General features: G+C 36.5%; 1 non-coding gene across 1 annotated transcript; it reads right to left on the bottom strand.

The window, feature by feature from the left end:
• Positions 1-242: 242 nt before the first annotated feature.
• trnal-uaa (transfer RNA leucine (anticodon UAA)) lies at positions 243-325 on the bottom strand. The gene has a single exon. It is a non-coding gene; the product is annotated as a tRNA-Leu (tRNA).
• Between the last annotated feature and the right edge of the window lie 8614 nt (positions 326-8939).

Below are 8939 nucleotides of genomic sequence, written 5' to 3' on the forward strand. Positions count from 1 at the left end.
TTTTTTTACTTATTTACTGTACAGCACTTTGGTCCTGCGCTGGGTACTTTAAAGTGCTTTATAAATAATGTTGGATTGGATCATCCTCCACACCACAGCCATTTTTGTATTCAACAGGACACATCCACATGAATTTTCAGCACATCCAAAAGTCCGTGTGGCTTTGTCACTCCTAAGAAAACAGACACAATCTTCTCCAGTCCCTCTGGATCATTTGTACGCTGGCTATAGGTTTATTTCTCTACCAGGAGTGGGGTTTGAACCCACGTGGACACATATCCATTGGAGCTTAAGTCCAACACCTTTACCACTCGGCCATCCTGGTCCGACTGAGCTGAGCCGCGTAACAGTCACCCAGCGGTAAAATCATTACTCACAGCATTAAAATGCTTTTTACAAAGTTATATATGAATAAAATAAATCCTATTAACAGGACAGTGTTGCTTTGGCAGAGAGAAGAACGTGTGCAACAGCTGGAGCCACAGCTGTAAAGCTGCTGGTCATGATATCGGGTTGGATATGTGGTGAGAGGGAATCTGAATGTAAGTTTTATTTGTACAATGAAGGAAGTTGCCAGGAGAATAATCTCCTCCTTAATGTCAGCAAGACTAAGGAGCCGATCGTGGACTTCACTACAAAGCAGGAATTACAAGCCCCTCATCATTAGTGGCACACCAGTGGAGAGAGTGGACAGTTTCCGATACCTGGGTGTCCACATCAATCAGGACCTGTCATGGTCCTGTCACATCAACACCGTGGTTAAGAAAGCCCACCAGCGTCTCTTCTTCCTCAGAAGACTCAGAGACTTCCATCTGCCACTGAGGGTGCTCAAGAACTTTTACTCCTGCACCATCGAAAGCGTCCTGACGGGAAACATCTGCACCTGGTTTGGGAACAGCACCGAGCAGGACAGACGAGATCTGCAAAGAGTGGTGCGCTCAGCCGAACGCATCATTCGATCAGAGCTTCCTGACCTGCTGACCAAAGCCAGGAAGATTATGATGGGCCTCTCCCATCCCAATAATGGACTCTTCTCACTGTTGAGGTCTGGGAAGCACTTCTCTTGAGGCCAAAACAGAGAGAATGAGGAGGAGCTTCTTCCCTCAGGCTATTCGGGCCCTGAACCAGGTGTAGGACTGGACTCTCACACACATCACATCACCACATGCACTCTGGTTTTTCTTCTTGCACACTTCCCAAAATTTATAATTTCCAAAGGTGGAAAGTAACGAATTACATTTACTTGCGTTACTGTAATTGAGTAGTTTTTTTTTGTGTATTTGTACTTTTTAAAGTCATTTTCCAAGTCGGTAATTTTACTTTTACTTAAGTATATTTTTTAAAAAGTATTGTACTTCGCTACATTTTCAATCACACCCGTTACTGAGTAAATTAAAAGAACAAACAAACAAAAAAAACCAAAACATTGCGCTTCGGAAATACTGCAGGGAATGATGGGTAGTAGAACAAATTAGCGTTGGGTCACGATAAAAATGGAGTCTGACATCGGTGGTACGGATCCAGCGAAAAAAGAAACCCCATCGAATTCTGCTGACCCTGAACTCGAAGAAACCGATGTGAACCCCCGGCCGTATTTAAGGGACCATTTCGGCTTCAAGTGCAAGAAAGGCAACAGCTTTATTATGCAGTGTAAGCTGTGTTTGCCCAGAGAGACCGACTTAGCAGCTTTTAAAAATTCCACATCAAACCTGCGCAAGCATGTAGAGGTAAGTTAAATGAAACTTGTACATTTATTTTAGCAAAAAAGGCTGTGCTCAAGTTAATCACATTAAGTTAAGACATAAGCTGTTATTGGGCACGTTGTTGTCCACGCAACTTAAAATATTTTTACTTGATTGGTAAATTGCCAAAAGAAAATGTGTTCACTTTTCCTGTTTGTTAATAATAATCATTTATTTAAAAAAAAATTAGTTAAATTAGACAGAAGCGGCTACTTTCTTACTTAACCCACATATGTTCACACTGCAGGCAAAAGAATAACATGTGCTATGTGCAGAGGTGTTTTTTTTCTGTTCTCAAACTGACCTCCCTGTTGGAGCTCAGTCTGGGGGGACTTATTTTTTTCTCCATATCTTTCCTCACGTGGTGCATTTTCCATCGCGCTGACTGTAGCTTTTAACCCTTATTAACTCGAGCACAACTCTATAATGAGCAACAAACTGCAATATGTATAAAAATGATCATGGTTACACCTGCAATGAAAGATCATACGATTATCCTGACACCTGTAAATAGAAGATTAACCTGAGGTTATGACAATCACCGGAACACAAATGTTAATGTAATGTCAAAAGCTTCAATAAATCATTAATGCAATGCTTGTTATATGATTCTGATGCAATAATAATGCTGATGCTAAAATAACAGTAAAACACCCCCTTTTATCCCGTTTACAAACTTCACAAATAAACGTTTATCACTATCAATGTCAAAACTGAGGACTGCACCAAGCTATTATTCCTAAACCTGGAGATGAGGGGTGAATGTGCAGTGTGAGGTAAAGTACTGATTGTGCTGTGGTGGAAATTGATCATCTTTAAATGATCGGTCTTCACAGTCGGTGAGGGAGAAGATAACTAGCACAACAGCTAACTTTGGACTGTGGCTAATCAGCTAATCAAGAAGCCATCGGTAGTCTCGGCGCTAAAGACTCTGGACTACCCCTGACAATGCCACCTAAGAAAAACTCAGCCTTGGAGGAGGCGGAGGACATCAAAAGATCACTGGACTTCCTATCACAGGATGTAAATGACATCAAAATTAAACAAGACAAAATACTTAACCTAGTGCAGGAAGTAACAGAGTTGCGTGTACGCCTTGCTGAGCGGGACAAAAAAATAACAGAACTAGAGAAGAAAGTTGAGGATTTGGAGCAATACTCAAGGATAAATGATGTTATTGTGACTGGGATTAAGATCAAACCCCGCTCTTATGCTCATGCTGTGACCTCCGGTAACAATGAAGAACCCGGCTTACGGGAGGAGAACTCGACGGAGCAACAGGTGGTGTCTTTTTTTGCGTCTAAAAATATACACTTGGATGTAAATACCATTGATGCCTGTCACCCTCTTCCCACGAAGAACAACATGCCGGCGGTGTTCCTGAGGTTTGTCAGCAGAAAAAACAAAGTTGCATTAATGAAGCAAGGGAAAAAGCTAAAGGGTACTAACGTCTATCTGAATGATCATTTGATTAAAAGAAATGCGGACAATGCTAAAAAAGCCAGAATCATGAGGAAGCAGGACAAGATACAGAATACTTGGGTCATGAACTGTAAGGTAAACATCAAACTGAAAGGAACACCTGAGGAAGCTAAAGTAGTGATTATCAGAGATATAGAGGAATTGAACAAATATGAATGAATATTACTGAGGGTCTGCACAACCTGTGTCAGTTAAGGGAGCGTAAACTCATACAATGACATCTAAATACTCCTTAAATCTGACAAAAGATGAACTAGAAATACAAGAACGGAGTTTAAACCTTGAGGATTTGGAATTGAAGCATTTCGAATATACTGATCATAATGCTTTAGATCAAGAAGAACAATTAGACCCTGACAACCACTTCCTATTAGCCAACCCAAATGACTGTAAATATTATTCTGAAAAAGAATATAATTCCTCAATTAAAACTGATAAGAAATTCTCAATTATTCACTTTAATAGTAGAAGTTTGTATGCAAATTTCAGTTCAATTGAGGAATATTTACAACAGTTTCACGATCCATTTAGTATTATAGCAGTATCAGAAACATGGATTAAAGAGGAAAAAGGTGTTGATTTTGAATTAAAGGATTATAATCTTAATTATGTTAATAGAACAAACAAAGCAGGAGGAGGTGTTGCTATATATGTCCATAGGAAATTTAAATTTCGAATATTGGAAAGTATGACATTGACAATAAATGACTTACTTGAATGCTTAACCATAGAAATTATCAATGAAAAAGAGAAAAACATTATTGTTAGTTGTCTTTATAGATCACCTGGTTCGAGTCTAGAAGTATTCACTGATTGGATAGAAAAAATATTTTCAGTTGTAAGTAATAAAATATTATTCATCTGTGGAGATTTCAATATCGATTTGATAAACCCAAACAATCACAAGACCACCGAGGAGTATATTAATAGGATGATTGGTATGAGTTTATATCCCACAATTTTAAGACCAAGTCGCATAACATCTCATAGTGCTACCCTTATTGATAACATCTTTACAAATAATTTAGAGTTAATAATTGCTAGCGGACTAATGGTATGTGATATAACTGATCACCTGCCAATATTTATAGTGTATGATGTTAAGAGTGTATGTAAGAAAGTACCTCAGAAATATATCTACAAACGAGTAAGAACAGAAAATGCAATTAATCTCCTTTATCAGGACTTGATGAATCAAGATTGGAATGCAGTGTATGTTGGAGATGATGTGGATAGTGCTTTTGAAATATTTTTGGATATCTTCAACTGCCTGTACGATAAAAATTGCCCAGTCGGGCAATTCAGTATCAACAATAAATCTATTAAATGCCCGTGGTTAACAAAAGGACTACACAAGGCCTGTAAGAAGAAAAATTCTTTATATAGACAATTCACTAAGCTAAGAACCGAAGAAGCAGAGTATAGATATAAAAAATATAAAAATAAGCTAACGGAAATATTAAGAACTAGTAAGAAATTATACTATACTAAATTAATACATAAAAATAAAAACAACACTAAAGAGATATGGGGAATACTTAACACTATTATTAAAGGTAACACAAAAAAGTGCTCATATCCAGATTATTTCATTAATAATAACAGTGACAATTACAATCTAAACGAGATGGTGGAGTGCTTTAACAGCTTTTTTGTAAATGTGGGACCAGAGCTGGCTACAACAATTCCAAAAAGTAATCGCAGCGAAATGTCACTGATAGAAATAAATTCAAAGACGATGTTCTTGTCGGGAGTTACCGAACTAGATATTTTAGATGTAGTTAACAACTGTAAGAACAAGACCTCTACTGATTGTTTTGGTATAGATATGACATTAGTTAAACGAATCATACATAGCATTGCCAGACCTCTAGCTTATATATGTAATTTATCATTTCAAACGGGGAAATGCCCAAAGAAAATGAAAATAGCTAAAGTTATACCCATATATAAAAGTGGAAACAAACACATCTTCACTAACTATCGACCAGTGTCCCTGCTCCCTCAGTTTTCTAAAATATTAGAAAAACTTTATAATAATAGACTAGGTAAATTTATTGACAAACATAAACTAATTAATGAAAGTCAGTACGGATTTAGGACAGGAAGGTCAACTTCAATGGCTATCATTGATGCAATAGAAGAGATAACCAACAGTCTGGATAGAAAAAGACATGCAGCAGGGATATTTATTGACTTGAAGAAAGCATTTGATACGATTAATCATAGCAGATTATTTAAAAAATTAGACAGATATGGTATTAGGGGAGTGGCTTTGAAATGGATCCAAAGTTATTTGACTGAGAGACAGCAGTATGTGAAGATGGGCGAGTTTGAATCGGGGTATTTGGGCATTAGCTGTGGAGTGCCACAAGGATCAGTTCTGGGACCAACTCTATTTAACCTTTATATAAACGACATATTTAATGTATCAAAGTTATTAAAATTAGTCATATTTGCTGACGACACCAATATTTTTTATTCTAACGACGACCATAGTGACCTAGTACTTAACATTAACAATGAGTTAAGGAAATTAAAAATATGGATGGATGTTAACAAATTATCTATAAATTTGAGCAAAACCAAGGTAATGTTCTTTGGGAATTACAATGTAAATGTAGATACTGCAATAAAAATAGATGGTGTAGTCATAGATGTAGTATCAGAAATAAAATTCTTGGGAGTAATGATTGATAGCAAATTATGCTGGAAATCACACATCAGACATATACAAAATAAAGTGTCCAAAAGTATCTCAATCATAAATAGAGCCAAGTTCTTCTTAAACTGCCATGCAATGTTTTTGCTATACTGTGTACTAGTCCTACCATACTTGACTTATTGTGTAGAGGTGTGGGGCAATAATTACAAAAGTTCTCTGCATCACCTGGTTATACTACAAAAATGTGCTATAAGAATAATGTATAAGGTAGGATATTATAGTCACACTAATATTTTGTTTTTGCAGTCAAAACTATTAAAATTGATTGATTTAGTTGAATTCTCGACTGCTCAACTACTATATAAGGCAAATAAGGGTATACTGCCAGAAAATATCCAAAAGCTCTTTACACATAAAGAAGGAGGTTATAATTTGAGGGGATGTAGTAACTTTAAAAGGCAGATAGTTAGAACCACCAGGAAAAGTTTGTGTGTGTCTGTGTGTGGAGTGAAACTTTGGAACAGATTGGATGTAGAGCTCAAGCAATGTCCAAATATTCATCTGTTTAAATTGAGGTACAAAAAATGTATATTGTCAAGGTACAAAGAGGAATCGAGTGTGTGATTGTTTATCCAGGATAGTGAATAACAATATATTCCTTGTATGATTTATTTTTTTCTTTCTCTCTTTCTCTTTCTTTCTTCCTTGTTTATATATAGAATGCTAACAACTTATATAAACAATTATCTTGTAGAGTTGAAATGGACACTGTTGATATTGTCTTATGCTGTTGTTATTACTGCTATCTCCATTATTAGGAAACAGTAGACCAGAATTAATTCTCAAAAGTAAAATTGATAAAGTTACTACTATACAATGGAAGCAAACTTCATTGATATTTTCATAGCTAAAATATAAATAATATATGGAGAGGATGTAATGACCATGATGGTGATGACTGTGATACTCAACGGTGGTAACAAAGACTGTATTACTGATGCTTAATATTTACACTACTGTATGTTGTAATTATGACAATGTGATAATTTTATAATTGTAATTGTATGTCACAAATATTTAAATGTACTGCGTAACTACAAAATTTAAAACTCAGATAAGATTGTAGGGGTGGGAGTTAAAAAGCTCGTCTTCATCCCACTCCTTTTCGAGCTAAACTTGTTTTTTTTTTTTGTTTTTTTTTTTAATTGTGTGTGTAATTGTATATCACAATTGTACATTACAATAACTTTATTATTATTTGGTTGCTCGAATAAAGAAAGATATTCATTTATCCATGCCTCTTTTGACTTTTATTTCCCCCTGTTTTTCCCTCACTGACCACAGCAGGGGAACCTTTGTTTTGCTTCAGCCATGAATCCAGCTCACCTGATTCATCACTGAGCCCCACCGTCACTGGTGTCTGACAGGGTGGCGCTGCATATTCTTCTTTTAATGTCTCTATTTTCAATCTGTTAATTAGAGTGCTTAAACCTGAAGTAGACTGCGTCCACAACAAGTCAATACAGCTGTAAATGTGGCCAATTATCAATCTATAACCAAGCAATAACGAAAAATAGCTTTTATTTTATGCATGTTTTTAGTCAACCACTCACCCAGAGGATCTTCAATCCCAGAAAATTCCTTCTCCTCATTTGATAAGTCAGTCCTCCTTCCATGCCCTGGTAACTGGTCCATCCAGAGCCATATCATCTCGAAATATACATACAACAAGCCAAACCACACCTTGGTTACACCAACCCTCTTCCGCCCTGAACATGTCCAATGCCATCTTAGTCTGGATCAGGGTTCTAATAGATTTGCAATTTTCATTAGTTTTTATTTTTATTTAGCTTCGACTTCAGATTTTCAATTTTATGTCAGTTGTAATTAGTTTTTACCAATTGTTTGCTAGTTTAGCTTAGTTTTTTTTGAAAATCCTTAGTTTCAGTTTAGTTTTGATCAGTTTCAGTTATAGTTTTAGTTGTGTTTGTAATAATTAAGTGTAACAAAATCCCAGTTTCATCATATCAGTCATGCTCTTCTGCTTATCCTTGGGTATTGAGACTATTAACTCTTGCAGCGCCGGGTGTTCGTAATTTTGGTTCAAGTCAATTGATAAACTTTTTGAAGGCAACTGACTCACACAGTTATGTAGATGTCCCAGTCCTGTTGTCTCGGGATGCATCACGCTGCCTTGCATGGGGTTAGCTTCTGTTTTCTGGGGATGAGGGTTGAGTGGGGGGAGCTCTCTGAGGAGGGGGAGTCAAAAAACAAAAGGGGGAGTGTGCTCCCCCTTACCTTTTCAAGGTAAGCCAGGTCAGCCTTCTTGTGTGGGCTTTTCAAGTGCACTTTAAGGTTTGTAAAGTGGGATTTTTCCCCTTAGAAGTGTCCCTCATAATTTGTCTCTTTTCACTACAAGACACTTACTTTATCCAAAACACAGTCATATTCAAAGTAATCCCAAATTGGACTCTGGCGCTTTCTCCTGACTTTTCCTGACATGATTCTGCGCGTGGACGGAGCAGCAACACAGACGACTCGCCTAACGTACTGCCACCTGCTGGCATAATGAGACACAGCAAGAAAAAATTCTGGAAACTAAACTTCATTTTCACCCTTGACTATGGTAGGACACGCACACCTCAATGAAAACTAAACACACTTTGCTATAACTTCAGTTAATTTTAGTTAGTTTTGTGAACGCTCATTACAGTTTTAGTTAGTTTTCCTTTTTTGTTCTTATTTTTATTTCTGTTAATGAAAATGTTTTTTTTCTTTTCACTTCTAGTTTTCGATATTTCGTTTACATGTACTCTATTTGAACAGGGATTTATCAGTGTCAAATGGGATTTTTTTTTTTTTTTTAATGTGTGTCTGTTAATGCAAATCTATTTATTTATTTATCTTTCTGAAAGACAGATGTTAAACGGGCTCTAACAAATCCACTTTATTGCGTGCTCATAGATTTTCTTTTGTCAGGGTCGCTCACCCAATGTGCTTTATTTAAGCTTATTAATTCTGTCACGCTTATTAGTGGCTCATGATTGCTT

The sequence above is a fragment of the Perissodus microlepis genome, chromosome 23 (assembly GCF_051167445.1).
Source record: "Perissodus microlepis isolate ML-2025 ecotype Zambia chromosome 23, ASM5116744v1, whole genome shotgun sequence".
NCBI classification, from domain to species: Eukaryota; Metazoa; Chordata; class Actinopteri; order Cichliformes; family Cichlidae; genus Perissodus; species Perissodus microlepis.